The following is a 13,906-nucleotide window of genomic DNA, read 5'->3' as shown; positions in this document are numbered from 1 at the left end:
CCCAGAAATACAGAGCTACACTAACTGCGTGATGCACCTACTTGAGACTAAGATAATGGGCAAAATACTGCATATCACTGTAGGATACTGTTATAAACGAAGTCTCAACTCAATCTGAATTTTGTAATATATATAAAACAAATATTTATAAAAGGTATAAAAGGCACGTAAACAGCGCTGGGTGTGCGGGGGAGTCTACACGCCACCAACACACACACACACACATCAAGCATTCTAAAAATACAGAACATCGCTTTTACATACTAAACCCACGTATGCCTATCCATATGTACAATCAGAAAAGGTAACAAACAATCCTGTAAGTTCCATGACTTAACAGTCTCCATTTTCCATTCCTCTTCTTGATTACAAACAAGTCTCCATTTTCCGTTCCTTTTGAACAATATGTCTCGCTCTAAGTTGTCAAGCAACTCGGTCTTCAGGCCTTACATATCCCGTTCTTCCTGGATCGAAGAAAAGCATCTTCTCACGGAAGCCACCCCTATGGCACCCTGCTACCAAAACCTTGCCACGTAAACCCACCAGAGCAACTCTTTCGGTGAAGAAATTTTTCGTAATAACCAACCAAAACCTCCCCTGGTACAACTTAAGGGTTTTTGTTCTTGTCACTTGGGGCTTGGGAGAAGACAACGATCCCCACCTCTCTGGAGCCTCCTTGAAGCTTACTGCAGAGCACAGGAAGGTCTCCCCCGAGCCTCCTTTTCTCCAGGCTGAACAAGCCCAGCTCCCTCAGCCGCTCCTCACAAGACTTGTTCTCTAAACCCTTAACAAGCTTCAGAGCCCTTCTCCGGACACGCTGCAGCACCTCAAGGTCTTCGCTGAACACAGTGCTCGAGGTGCGACCTCACCAGAGCCGAGCACAGAGGGACAACCGCTTCCCTAGTCCTGACGGACACTCTATTTCTGATACAAGCCAGGTGTAGAGATATTCATATACATATATATGCAGCACTAGTACATGCTTCTTGGAAAACCGGTCCAACTCTCTTCAAAGCCCGTACATTGATGGTTTCCTCTAACTTGCACTGACGCTTCAGCTGGATCCTCTAAATCCCATTTTACTGCTTCTGCTTCCTAAGCAGGTGACAGAAACTCCTAACCGGAGAGCAGAGGAGTTGTAGTTCTGTCTACAGGAAATATTTGGAAGTTTTGAAGATGCTTCCCTTGCTCATCTGCCATCCCTATGTTAATCAATCACCCCATCTTTTGCCTTCCAGCAAAAGTCTTGATGCAGTTCTTCAGGAAAGTTCTTTCTGAAAATCCTCAGCCACCTCTGTGCACGCCAAACCTTTCATGGCACTGTGCAATGCGCGGATGGCAGCGATAAATCAGGTTGTGGAATGAATGGCAACGCGTGGGGAGGGACTTTTCAGGTGGCTTCGCGCTGTTTCGCAGGTCCCTGAATTAGAGGTAATGAGGAAACAAGCAGTAGAAACAAAACCTTGAGGGAGGCTGAGATCAAGAATTGGCTACAGTGTTAAAGAGGACCTTTGGGCAGTGGGCAATTGCTGGCTGGCTCCAGGCGCGTGTCTGAGGGTCTCTGACCAACTGTGATTTGGGCGCGTGGACAGCACATGGGGCTACGGGGAGAGGACATGTAGCAGTGAAAAAGGGCAATAAACGCCTCCTGTTCAAGAGCCATCAGGAGTCTGTGTCTTGCGTCCCTTCAGCAACACAAATATTTGGATCCAGATCCAAAATGTCATGTATTTGGCAATTTTATTTATGGTAGCACTCCCCACCCCTCCCCTCCCCTCTTTTCCCTTCCCACCCCTCCCCTCCCCTCTTTTCCCTTCCCACCCCTCCCCTCCCCTCTTTTCCCTTCCCACCCCTCCCCTCCCCTCTTTTCCCTTCCCACCCCTCCCCTCCCCTCTTTTCCCTTCCCACCCCTCCCCTCCCCTCTTTTCCCTTCCCACCCCTCCCCTCCCCGCTACACTACGCTATGCTACACTACGCTATGCTACACTACGCTATGCTACACTACGCTATGCTACACTACGCTATGCTACACTACGCTATGCTACACTACGCTATGCTACACTACGCTATGCTACACTACGCTATGCTACACTACGCTATGCTACACTACGCTATGCTACACTACGCTATGCTACACTACGCTATGCTACACTACGCTATGCTACACTACGCTATGCTACACTACGCTATGCTACACTACGCTATGCTACACTACGCTATGCTACACTACGCTATGCTACACTACGCTATGCTACACTACGCTATGCTACACTACGCTATGCTACACTACGCTATGCTACACTACGCTATGCTACACTACGCTATGCTACACTACGCTATGCTACACTACGCTATGCTACACTACGCTATGCTACACTACGCTATGCTACACTACGCTATGCTACACTACGCTATGCTACACTACGCTATGCTACACTACGCTATGCTACACTACGCTATGCTACACTACGCTATGCTACACTACGCTATGCTACACTACGCTATGCTACACTACGCTATGCTACACTACGCTATGCTACACTACGCTATGCTACACTACGCTATGCTACACTACGCTATGCTACACTACGCTATGCTACACTACGCTATGCTACACTACGCTATGCTACACTACGCTATGCTACACTACGCTATGCTACACTACGCTATGCTACACTACGCTATGCTACACTACGCTATGCTACACTACGCTATGCTACACTACGCTATGCTACACTACGCTATGCTACACTACGCTATGCTACACTACGCTATGCTACACTACGCTATGCTACACTACGCTATGCTACACTACGCTATCTTCCCCTCCCCTCCCTCCCGTCCCTTCCCTTTCCCTCCCGTCCCTTCCTTTTATTCCCTCCCCTTCCCTCCCCTCTTGTCTTCTTTCTTTCAGGTAAGTTCAGATCGCTTCAGTCGCTCTCGTAGCTCCTATCCCTGGCTGATTCACTGGAACCCATCAGCAGCAACCAGAAGCGCTCCAGCTGCTGTGGCACTAGTTGAGCTACAGTCTCCAACTGGGAATCGCTGACTTTGTTCTGTGGCTCAGACAGGTGCCTTTCAGTTCCACGCTGGCCTGGACGTGTCCTCTTGCTGTGTCCCCACCTACAGCGCAGTTCTGCTTAGAAGCAGCAGCAGGGTTTGCAAGTAGTCCCACTCCTTCCATTTTCAGTGGTTTAGCTTGGCTAGCCGGGTGGTGTCTGTCAATAGAAGACAACAAAGAGATTTGGGTTAGAAACAGCTAAGTGAGTAGTTCCTTTCCACAAGGGCAAGGAATATTTACCCGTTCCTAATGGAGGCTGCAGTGTCAGAGATGATGACAGGTCCTTCCGAGAGCTTTGAAATATCCCTTGGGGATGCTGAGTCCAGAGGACCAGAGCAAACCTGTCTGAAGTACACCGTGGAATCACTCTGAATTACTTCCTGGCAGAAGCATGTGTCCAATACAGCTTCAGCTGGTTTCAGTGTTCTTCTTCACCTAATACCTAAATTAAGATAAGAGGTCTCAATGCAGATGGAAAGACTGAGAAATAGAGAAATCACTGATGTGCTTTGAGAACTTCTAAGGACTGAGAACTAAATAAAGCCAATGTTGTAACATTAAGGATTGGTTAGAAAAGTAAACGTTAAAAACAAGTAAAGGAGAAGAACAAGTAAGCTTTCTTAAAGTATCTACTGTATTTAAAGGATCTTTAAACAAGTAAATAAGTAATGAAATATATACGCAGAGAGAGAGAGAGAGAGAGACAGAGAGACAGAGAGACAGAGAGACAGAGAGACAGAAACCTAAGAAACTGCTGCGCACGTTAGCTTCTTGCTCTCTTTTCTAAAAGTCCTAGTGAATACAGCATCTGTGGGCGTTACAAGCATTACCCTCAGTCCAGCACAGGTACACACGAGAGGACAGCCTGCAGGTTGCGGAGGCAAAGAAACTGCTCTGGCTGGATGTGAAGAGCCAAGACAGAAGTTGCTGTCAGGGAAAAGATACACAGAGGGGATGAAAAACACGGAGTGTGCTTCCGGCCTTCACAACTTCTAAGCAAGCGGAGATGAGGTTGTGGAAGACCCAAATAAGCTGTTGATCTAGAAGCAGCCTGAAGATTGTCCTTAAGCAGGGCCTTGCATTCTTCATTTTTATAGCATTGCTTGCCTTCAAGTGCACGATCATGATTTTATTAACTTTCTACCACTACAGAAATGCACCGGGTTCTTTCACAAAACTTACAGGTGGTAATTGGAAATATTGGTCAGCATTCTCTATTTCCTTCGTCATCTCAATTCTCTTTTGGCCTGTGAAGCTTTTCAGATCAGAGCAGAAGATCTGCTGTAACACGGAGTTTTGGATACTGCAAAGGAAACGAAGAATCGTACTGGCAACTCTTTTCAACCTCACCTGCAACCATCACAGAAAAGCATACCGAAAGAACACCGCTTGATCATGGGAAGCATAAATTTGAGCATAGGTGTCCTATAGCTGAAGCCAGGTTAAGCAGGTTCCAAACAAGGTGAAGGAGCACACCCATAAAGCATTTCCATTAAGCTGTGTTTGCAAACAAATGGTTTAAAGACTTAGATTTTCTTACAAGTGAAGAATGAAAAAATAAAAAGAAAGAAAATTACCGGGACATACAGTTTTCCTCTAGCTTGCTTTGCTTCTTTCAGAATCTGAGTCTTGAGTGACAATCAGGGAGCAGCATTGTGCAGAAATGCCAAAGCCTCCCCAGCTTGTTGTACCTTCATCGACAAGGGCTGTGATACTGCTGCCTCCTCAGCAACATCATCAATTTCCTAGGAAAGCTGGTGTCCACCAGGTCAAATAGGACTGGGAAAGCCCTCTTGCCACAACTTCACACTCACACCAGAGTTGGCAGGACAGGCCGATGGACAGAGAAGTGTCTGTAAGAGTGTTAGAACACAGACTTTAGATTTCCGTCAACCCAGGAAAAATTACTTGCTCATCCCTTCAAACTGAACTCTCAGTAGAAGGAGGTGATCCCAAGCTGCATTCCTGACATCTATGCTGCAAAGTCATCCAATGTGACATGTTGCTGTACCAGCCTGTTATGAACAGAAACAGGAGTTTGAGGTTATGCTGTTTGAGTAGAATTAAGCTCAAAGAGTTAGTCCTTTGGTATGTTTTTTGTCTGCAAGTGTTTTCACTGTTTCCCAGACCATGTCTCCAGCAAGCTAGCTGCTTGCTTCATTTGCTCTGTTCTGTTCTTTTTGATTCTGTTTTTTTTTTTTGTTTTCTCAGCAAGGATTCTTAGAGGAATGAGATTAAAGTGATCATATTGTATGTCCATCCCTCCCCTTCGCTTGCCCAGAGCTTTTACCTTGTCCACCAGCTTGAATGAACTCGGTCATAGGCGCAGTTGTGTCCAAGCCATTCTGTTCCTAGACCTGTTGTGAAAACAGACAGCTAAGTAGTGGGGAGAGGACGTGCTGCTGTCTGCAGTGTGACCTCGGCGCTTACCAAACAGTAGGGAATACACAGAGAAGGGCGTTAGGAAAACTTCAAGCCCCAGATACATTTTATGTGGAAACCATATTTCCTGAGATAACACTGGACACAACTGCATAATCAAAATTGATTCATTTCTTGGTTCATCCAACTCCTAGGTTTTAGTTTTAAAAAGTTTCTGTCTTGGCTTAAAGCACTCTTCCAACCTCTGTTTCCAGTTACTATGATTCCCTGAAATAGCTCATCCCATTTTTTTCTTTGTACAATCTCCCAGCCTCTTTGTTTTCCTCTCCCCCAGAAACTTAGCACTGCTCTCTTCATACTTGACAACTAGATATGGAGCTGTATCAGCCAGAAGGAAGTTTCCTTCACACCTTCCGCTTCTTACGGTATCTGGACTCTTACCTTGACTCTTACTTGCTCTTCCTACATTAGCACAAAGAAAGCTGTTTTGGAGATCTGATGTCTTGTTTTCCAGAAGCTACCCTGAATCACCTTTACGAGAGCTGTCCCATGCTGCGAGCATAAGTCTTACAGTCTGCCCAGATATTTGCCTTCCAGGTCAATAACCAAATCTGTAAAGTTAAGAACATGGAATTAATGGAAAGGAACTCCTTTTATTTATTTATTTATTTTTTCCCAAGACCAAGAAGGAATGAATTGTGGGGAACAAGCAAAACTCAGGTGAAAGCCCAGGTGACAAATGAAATGAAAAATATTAAGGTCAGGCAGCTTGCCCGCTGCAAGTGCTAGCCTGAAAGCAGATGGAGTGCATCTTCATACACCACAGCCTGAGACACTACTCAACAGGCCAGCCCATGTGATGAAGTACATGGCTGTCCTGAATTTTAACGTGGCAGGAATACTCTTAAGCCTCTTGCTTATGCTTAACAAAAAAAAAAAAAAAAAAAAAAAAAGAACCACACACTTTTTTCCTCAGCCAAGCATCAAAACACTTACGGAAGGGCATGGGCCCTCTCTGTGCACCTCAAGGTGAGATCCACAAATCCTCACGTGGTTTCATCACATCCAGCACCCTTCTCTGTCCCTCCCAGCTAAATGTGCGCAGAGGCAGCTGTTCCCAAAGTGCTGTGGTGACATAATTCAGTTCTGTTTCTGAAGTCATCACCGCAGGCGCCTCCCAGTGACGGCACAACACTCTCTGTTGCTAACGTGTATGTCTCAGAAACAGCTAGAGAAGTACCACTGTGCCCAAACTGACTTGAATTAGAGTAGTTCAAACATTGTTCCCTGCTCCCCTACATCTGTGGAAGGTGTGTGATCAATCTTTTCCTTGAGAAGGGATTACAGACAAAAAGAGCTTGGTTCTGATATGTTGCCCGTACTTGTAGAGCAGTTCACCTTTTATTTCCATGTAAGAAAAAAGAAGGTGAAATCAACAATTCTCTTCCTCCGAGCTGGGAATATGAAATAACCCCAATCATCCAGGAAGCCTTAATAAGCAAACTATGCATTTCCTTGTTAAATATCTTGTTTCTTCGGAAAAGTTTTCCAATCTGAATTTTGTAATACTTACATATGATTACCTATAATGTGCAGCTGCTTACCAGCGAGGGGCAGTTGTGTGCACGGGTCCGCTTCTCTCAGCTCGAGCTTCTCTCCAGCTCCGGTGTGCCCATTTCCAGCGACTTTCAGTGCGAGCTTCTCTGAGTGGTTTGCTGAGTTCGGCCTATCTTCATGAGGCGATCAATGTGCCTGTTCCCGTCCTGGTCTCCGTTCTGCTAGCCTGTTCCTTTTCATTCCTTCTTTCTGCTTCTTTATTGATTACATAACTTCAACACATCGTGTTGCCTTCCTTTTTTTTTTTTTTTTTTTTTTTTATCTTGAGGGGAAGCTAAATATACCTTTCTACCCACAGCAGTTCTTTTCAAAACAACTTTTCATTTGTCAAACAACTTTGAATATAACAACAACAGCAAACACCCAGAAACATCCATGCCTTAAGGGCTGGAGAACACATAACCCGAGACTGCATGGAGTCTCCTGAATCACCCTTCTTTGTTCCCTCTAAACTCTTTTATATTCCTGATGGCCTCATCGTTAAGGGTCTCATGTTACCTCAACCCCGGGGCTTTCCAACCCCCACGGCCACATTCCCAAATCTCCCCCTTCTTTATTAATATCAACCATTTTCTCGACACGAATTACCACTCCATGTATAACAACAGCATTAAATTATAAGTGCGTGTTCGCTTCCGTATACAATTTTAGGACATGAGAATCTTTTTCTGTTTGCATTTCACTCATCTCATGTCTCTGATTTTAAACTATTACTATATATTATAACATTACCCTCATCTTTAAAGTGGGGGCCTCCTTGTAAAGGTCCTCAATTTTTAAAGGTCCTCATTTTGAGGGGGATCTCTTGTCTTCCTCTTTGGTCTGACAAGACCAACGTCCCTAATGAGAGGTGTTGTGTTATTGTACACTGATGTAGTATTTATCAGGCATAATTTCATAGTACTATAACAATACAATAAGGGTACTGAAATTGGCTTGCATCTTTTAAAGCTGCCCCCAAACTGAAAACAATCTAATTTTTTGTTCTTTTTAACAGGCTTCTGCACTCAAGCCATTATTTCGGAGCTGTTTGTTAAAATAAAAGCAGTCATAATTTAAGTAAACCACTTCAGACTAAATAAATACCCTCGGCTTGCAAAGCAGCCATTTACATTGTGTTTCAGCCTTCAAAGCATGGGGAAAAAACCTCATGTTTACATACAGAATTTGAGCTGGTGTTGGCATTTGCTGTATATGAGGCAATGAGATACAGCTGATAAATTGCTAACACTGACAGAAGAAGATTGTCCGTTTCAAAGGGTCTACAAAAAAGCAAGCATCATGACTTCTTTGCATCCACGTTGTAACTGTATACAAGAAGGATTGCAATGAGTATTTCATATTGCAAAAAATATATATTTTTTGTACATAGACAAGCTGTAATATTTCACTTACTTGGGATTGGAAGAGAGACGGCTTTATATAGAGATGTAACAAGTAAAATGCAGTGCTTTAGAAGTGGAAAATATAACTGGCATTTTAGTTTTTCTCATTGTTTCTATTTTCATAGAATCATAATACTAGGAATTACAGCAACAATGAAACAGCTGATGCTTTGAGACACTGGTAACACTGGGAAGTTTACTTCTCACTTTAGAAGCAAGAAATCCAGTAGCACATCAATGATAACATCAAAACAATGTTAAAATCATGGTTAACTTTTAACCCATAAAGCCCATATGACTTCTCAAACATGTCTTTAAGTAGCATGTCTGTGTAACTAGACATGGATTAGTAAAACTGGAGAATCTTTAAGCCCACTCACCCACTTCTATTGGTAGTACCATCTGACGTGGAGCACATTCTCACCCCTAAGACACTAAGCTTGTATAGCTGTTAATACCAAATCTTAAATGCTTTTACAATGAAAACTAGCATACAAGATAACCTTTGCCCTGCTCTATCTACCCACAGAAGACACAGAACCCTGGAGAACTACATCTGATCTACGTTTGACTAGTAGCAAGTTTACCCAAATATTTTTGACTGGACTTCTCATGAGAAAGTTGTCAAACATGCATAAGGAAATGTTATCTTTCATCTCGACTTCTGAATCAGAAGTGTGTAGGTCCACCTGCATAGTGCAATCAGGGTTTATAACAATACTATCAGGAAGCATCATTACCATCAGGAAAAAAAAATCATTTCCCCACGGCAGGATTTACATATGCAAGACAAATAAAGGCTTAACAGAAACAATTGCTGTCAACACAAAATACTGAAGACAAGCCTATTAGGAAAATTACTACAGGCTTCCTAGTACAGTTAACAGGCTGCATTCATTGAAGTGAAAATTAGGTGGAGCCAATGTCTTTCATATTCTTCGAATGAATGCCAGTAGCTGCAGCACATACTGTGCTGTTCCAGCAGTTGGATCTACTAGAGGACAATATTTTCCTCGGCCTGCATCATTACTTTTATTTTGGTAAAGTAACAGCCCTTTGGGGAGAGGGGAGAGAAGGTGTTTTACTTCCTGAAAATGTTCAGTTTAGAAAAATTAATATGACTTCTCTTTCCAATGATTCAAAGATTGAAGCTGAAATTTCCTTAAGTGGTATATTCTTTATTGCAGCGCTGGATGCATGGGGGATCTCTCCGTCTATCGTGCATGTTCGGAGTGACAAACTATCTTATATTTATACAGCAAAACAATGAATATTCTATTAACGCCTATACATATTCATTACCTAAACCCACCTACTCTCACTTTGTATGCTAATTAGCTTATCAGTCCTTGCGCTTGCGCAAAGCCTTTCAAGAATTGTGGGCTGGGGTCTTCGGGACATGGGCCGTGGTCTTTGGGAGGAAGTAGGTCTTCCTCGTGATGCACTTTTCACCTTTTGCTTAAAAAATGCCACGTAGGAAGAATCAGTTGTTTTCCAAGCTGAGTTGGCTTTCGGCCTAACTGAGGGTCGGCAGATAACAGGATGTCTCAGTTAACAAGATGCTCCAACATAACAAAAGGTTGACAGATAAGATGTCATCTATTTTGTTCTCACCAATTTTTAACCACAAGATTTATTCTATTCTAAAGCGAGCCTATACAATATCACCAAACACACCTGAAACACTAATCATCAAGGTGTAAAAGATTTGAGGTATGAAACAGATTTGTGTATTTTACAATGTATTTTGAGCAGATGGAAACTATAATGACAAGATTAGTGGCCCTGAGTCACTCTAGATACAGCCCACAGCATGCTGGTTTGCACTCAGATATATGGATCTCTATTTAACAAAAAAATATGTCCTTAGTGATGTTATTAAAACAGTCCTATTTTTAATATAAGTGCTACTCAGGTGACTATAAAGTATTCACATTTCAGCCACATCACACAGAGAAGGGGAGGCCAATTGATTCCAGACTATATCCATACTTCCGCACCTCTAAGAAATAACCTTTGAACACACAGGGAAATGTGTCCCTGCAGCCTGTTTGCTTGGCACCTCAGCATACTAGACCAGAGTGCAAGTGACTGAGCTTTCTGTACTTTCAAGTAACACTCCAAATGCAGATATATAAATTAGAAGTCTGATATAACTCTCAAACATGGAAAGTTAAAATAAGATGCAATTAAAATATTCCACAAACAAACCAATTCACACGAAAATTATTTTTGTAGGAGCGTAAGAACAAGTATATACAATAAATACTAAGTGACACTTGTTGTACTAGGGACAATTCATAATAAATCAGTACCCAATAGGATTCTTTGTACTGCGTTCACTTAGATTTCTCTCAGGCTCCAAGGTTGAATCTGAGGATTTATGTGCCTTAGAGGCATCTATACTCAGATTACTTATTTTTAGTTTGAATCTGGTCTGAATACATTGCGTATCAAATCAAGCATCCAGTTCTGTAAGGAAACCTAATGCAGACTTTGTTCATAAATTCTTAGAAGGTTCACGACATTTAATTTCAGGCACCTCATTCAGTTTGCCCGTACAGAGAGAGAAGCAGGTTCTGAAGTACACAGAAGTCAATAAGCCTCCTGCATTGATTACATGAAAGAGCTCAGGTTCCTCACGTAGATACCCAAGTTACACACTTAAAGCTAAATAAAGTGATATCAGAGCTGTGATTTTCTCCAAGTTTCAAGATAATGTCTCATTTGCCAGAGAACGGTAAATCCATCGCATTTTTAAATGCAAGTATCATACAGAAAAGTGGGAACTGCCACCATGCATTAGCTAAAGTGGAATGGGAGGGGACAGGACAATCAAATAGATCTGCTTACACTGTACATTGTCATCTCACTTTTCCTGAAAGCTGATTTCTTCAAGCGAACCTATCAGCCAACATGTGGCAGCCATGGAAAGATGTCGAGGGTACTCCATGTGTAAGCTCAAATAGTCCTCTAATGTCAGAGGTGGTTGACTGCTACAGATAATAGCCAAAGTAAACATCCTTTGGCTCAATGCTACCAGGGAATTACTCATTTTGCACTTGGCAGTTCAGTTTTGCTCAAACCTGTATGGATGCCATCTACAGAATCATAACTTCTGACTTCTGTTAGAGAAACTTCAGATGACTAGGTTACTTCTCTAAAGCTTCAGATTGTTCTGTCAGCATTTTGTTCAACAAGACAAACACTTCTCTAAAGAAAACATTACTGACGTGGGACATGATGACTAAGGTCAAATGAAATGTAGCAGTTCCTCCCTGTTACAGCCCACAGGTCATGTTTTACTAAAAATATACATTAATGTATGTACACATATATGAATGTTCTCGTAATAAAAGCACCCAAGTACAACAACAGATATGAATTTCTCCTTGATATGTACTTTTAAGTGACAGCAATGTCACTCAATCAGCTACTACTTTTATAGAAAACTCACAAGGCAGATACAAATGCAGTTTAAATATGAGACTTGTTCAATGGCAAGGCTCTTTCCCTCTCCTCTATCATGGAATACACACACTGCTTCAAGCAGTTCTCACTAGCAAAATGAGAGCACCTAGTTAGCTCCACATTCAATCTCCCTGTGACATATAGACCAAACTTGTTCTTAGGGCTGAATATCCATTAAATACATTCAACTTCTGCATGATTTGCATAACAAGAGAAGAATTTAAGTCATATTGATATGAGACAGAATACCAGTTTTAATACTTTGTTTTGTGTAGGTCCCTTCATCTGAATAGGTAATACTTACCTGTTATTTGTAAAGTTATTTGAACTATTCTAGAAAAGATAAATTTAAGCATAAAAAACAAATCCTCTGAACCATCTTTATGACTGCGCTCCTGTCAGCCACCTCTACCGTATGCTACCATTTAGTTGTTCAGCTAGCCCTGCAAGCCAACCTCCATTAATTTTCAAGAGCTGTAGTAGTACTCTACTGCCAACTACTTCTACTGTACACATTTCACATCCTCCTAAAACTACTCCAGCCAGTGACTTCTGTCAAGTCTCATTACATATTGCGTTGTTTTAAATTTAAACCCATGTGATAAAGCATTCTTTGCTGTTCCATAGGACTGCTGTGAACTACAGCAAAGAAACTGTGGCACCAATTACTTAGCTTAGAATGCTGAATATACTGCTGGTGCCACTGAGATGTGAATTGGGAGCATAAGCTTTGGCTGCCAAAAGTACCTGTGTAAATGCACTTATATGAACAAAACTGTAAGCATAACTACCTTTGGTTTCCCCAGCAGCATTGCTCATTTGTCCTCTGTTGAAAGTACAGTTGTACTGGCATGGCTGTTTTTTTTTTTTTTTATACAATTGCTGTTCCAGGATTGCTTTGAATATCTAAACACATACATATTTCATCAAGGGAGTCAGACTTGACTGGCACAACATACTGACGAAGAAAATAAAAACTGGCAACTACCATGTATCAGTATCCTTGCAATAACATACATCTATCATATGCTACATCTGTAAGTAATGAAGAACTACATAATTATACAGTAAATAATTAGGGCTGAGTCCATGCTATGTGCATTATAGACAGTTTTTCTTCAAACTAAGCCTATTACCTGTTGGAGTACATTCAGTACATTCCTGAAGCACATCTTCCAGTTCCATTTCACCTGAAAACAGCTTAGTCCCTGTGATCTGAGGTTGCCCTGCAACATGAAGCCAAGTCACAGTCAACAGGGACTATCAGGAAAATCACGTAAGAAGTGCAATATTAATCCAAAATGAGGTAATAATGTAAACCCATCTGTAATTGAAAGCACAGTTAATTCCACTCTAAATGCCAGACTTTCAAATGAGATGTGACAAATATGAGACAGATGAATGCATTTTGCTAAGAGCTTAATTCTGTGGCTACTTCCAATAACTATTCACAACAGAGCTAGTACAGCAAGAGAAAAACTAGCTTTCTCATAAACAGTTTATGTGGAAGAGCAACATTCTTACAACGAAAGGCAAAAGCCTCAATTATTGAATACTAATTGTAACACTGCGCCATGAGAAGTGACACTATTGGCTCCACATATTCCCAGCTTATTATCTAATATATCTTAATTAACATCTGAAAAGTCATGTGGTTTTCTCCACCGAACAGAAGCAATCAATGTGTTTACACTATCTGATAAGTTATTGAGTGTGGTTGGCTCTGTGCCTACAAGGGCTGGCATGTCAGACGAAATACCCATTGACAACACTTTCCCTGTCACTAGAGGCAGGCTTGTAAAGCACCTTACTGCATTTGTAGGTACTGCCTTTTTCAGAGGCCGCAAAGAACAAGCGCATGAAAAGAAGGCTTCATAAAACCAGCTTAAATCCAGAACATTTCACTGAGAATGTTTAAGTATATACTGCTACTCAAGAATATGCTGAAGTCCCATTAATTCGGAGTTTATTAAAAAGGCCTCAAACTGCT

The sequence above is a fragment of the Anas acuta genome, chromosome 17 (genome assembly GCF_963932015.1).
Source record: "Anas acuta chromosome 17, bAnaAcu1.1, whole genome shotgun sequence".
NCBI classification, from domain to species: Eukaryota; Metazoa; Chordata; class Aves; order Anseriformes; family Anatidae; genus Anas; species Anas acuta.
The sequence above is the reverse complement of the archived record's forward strand: the minus strand, read 5'-3'. Positions refer to the sequence as shown.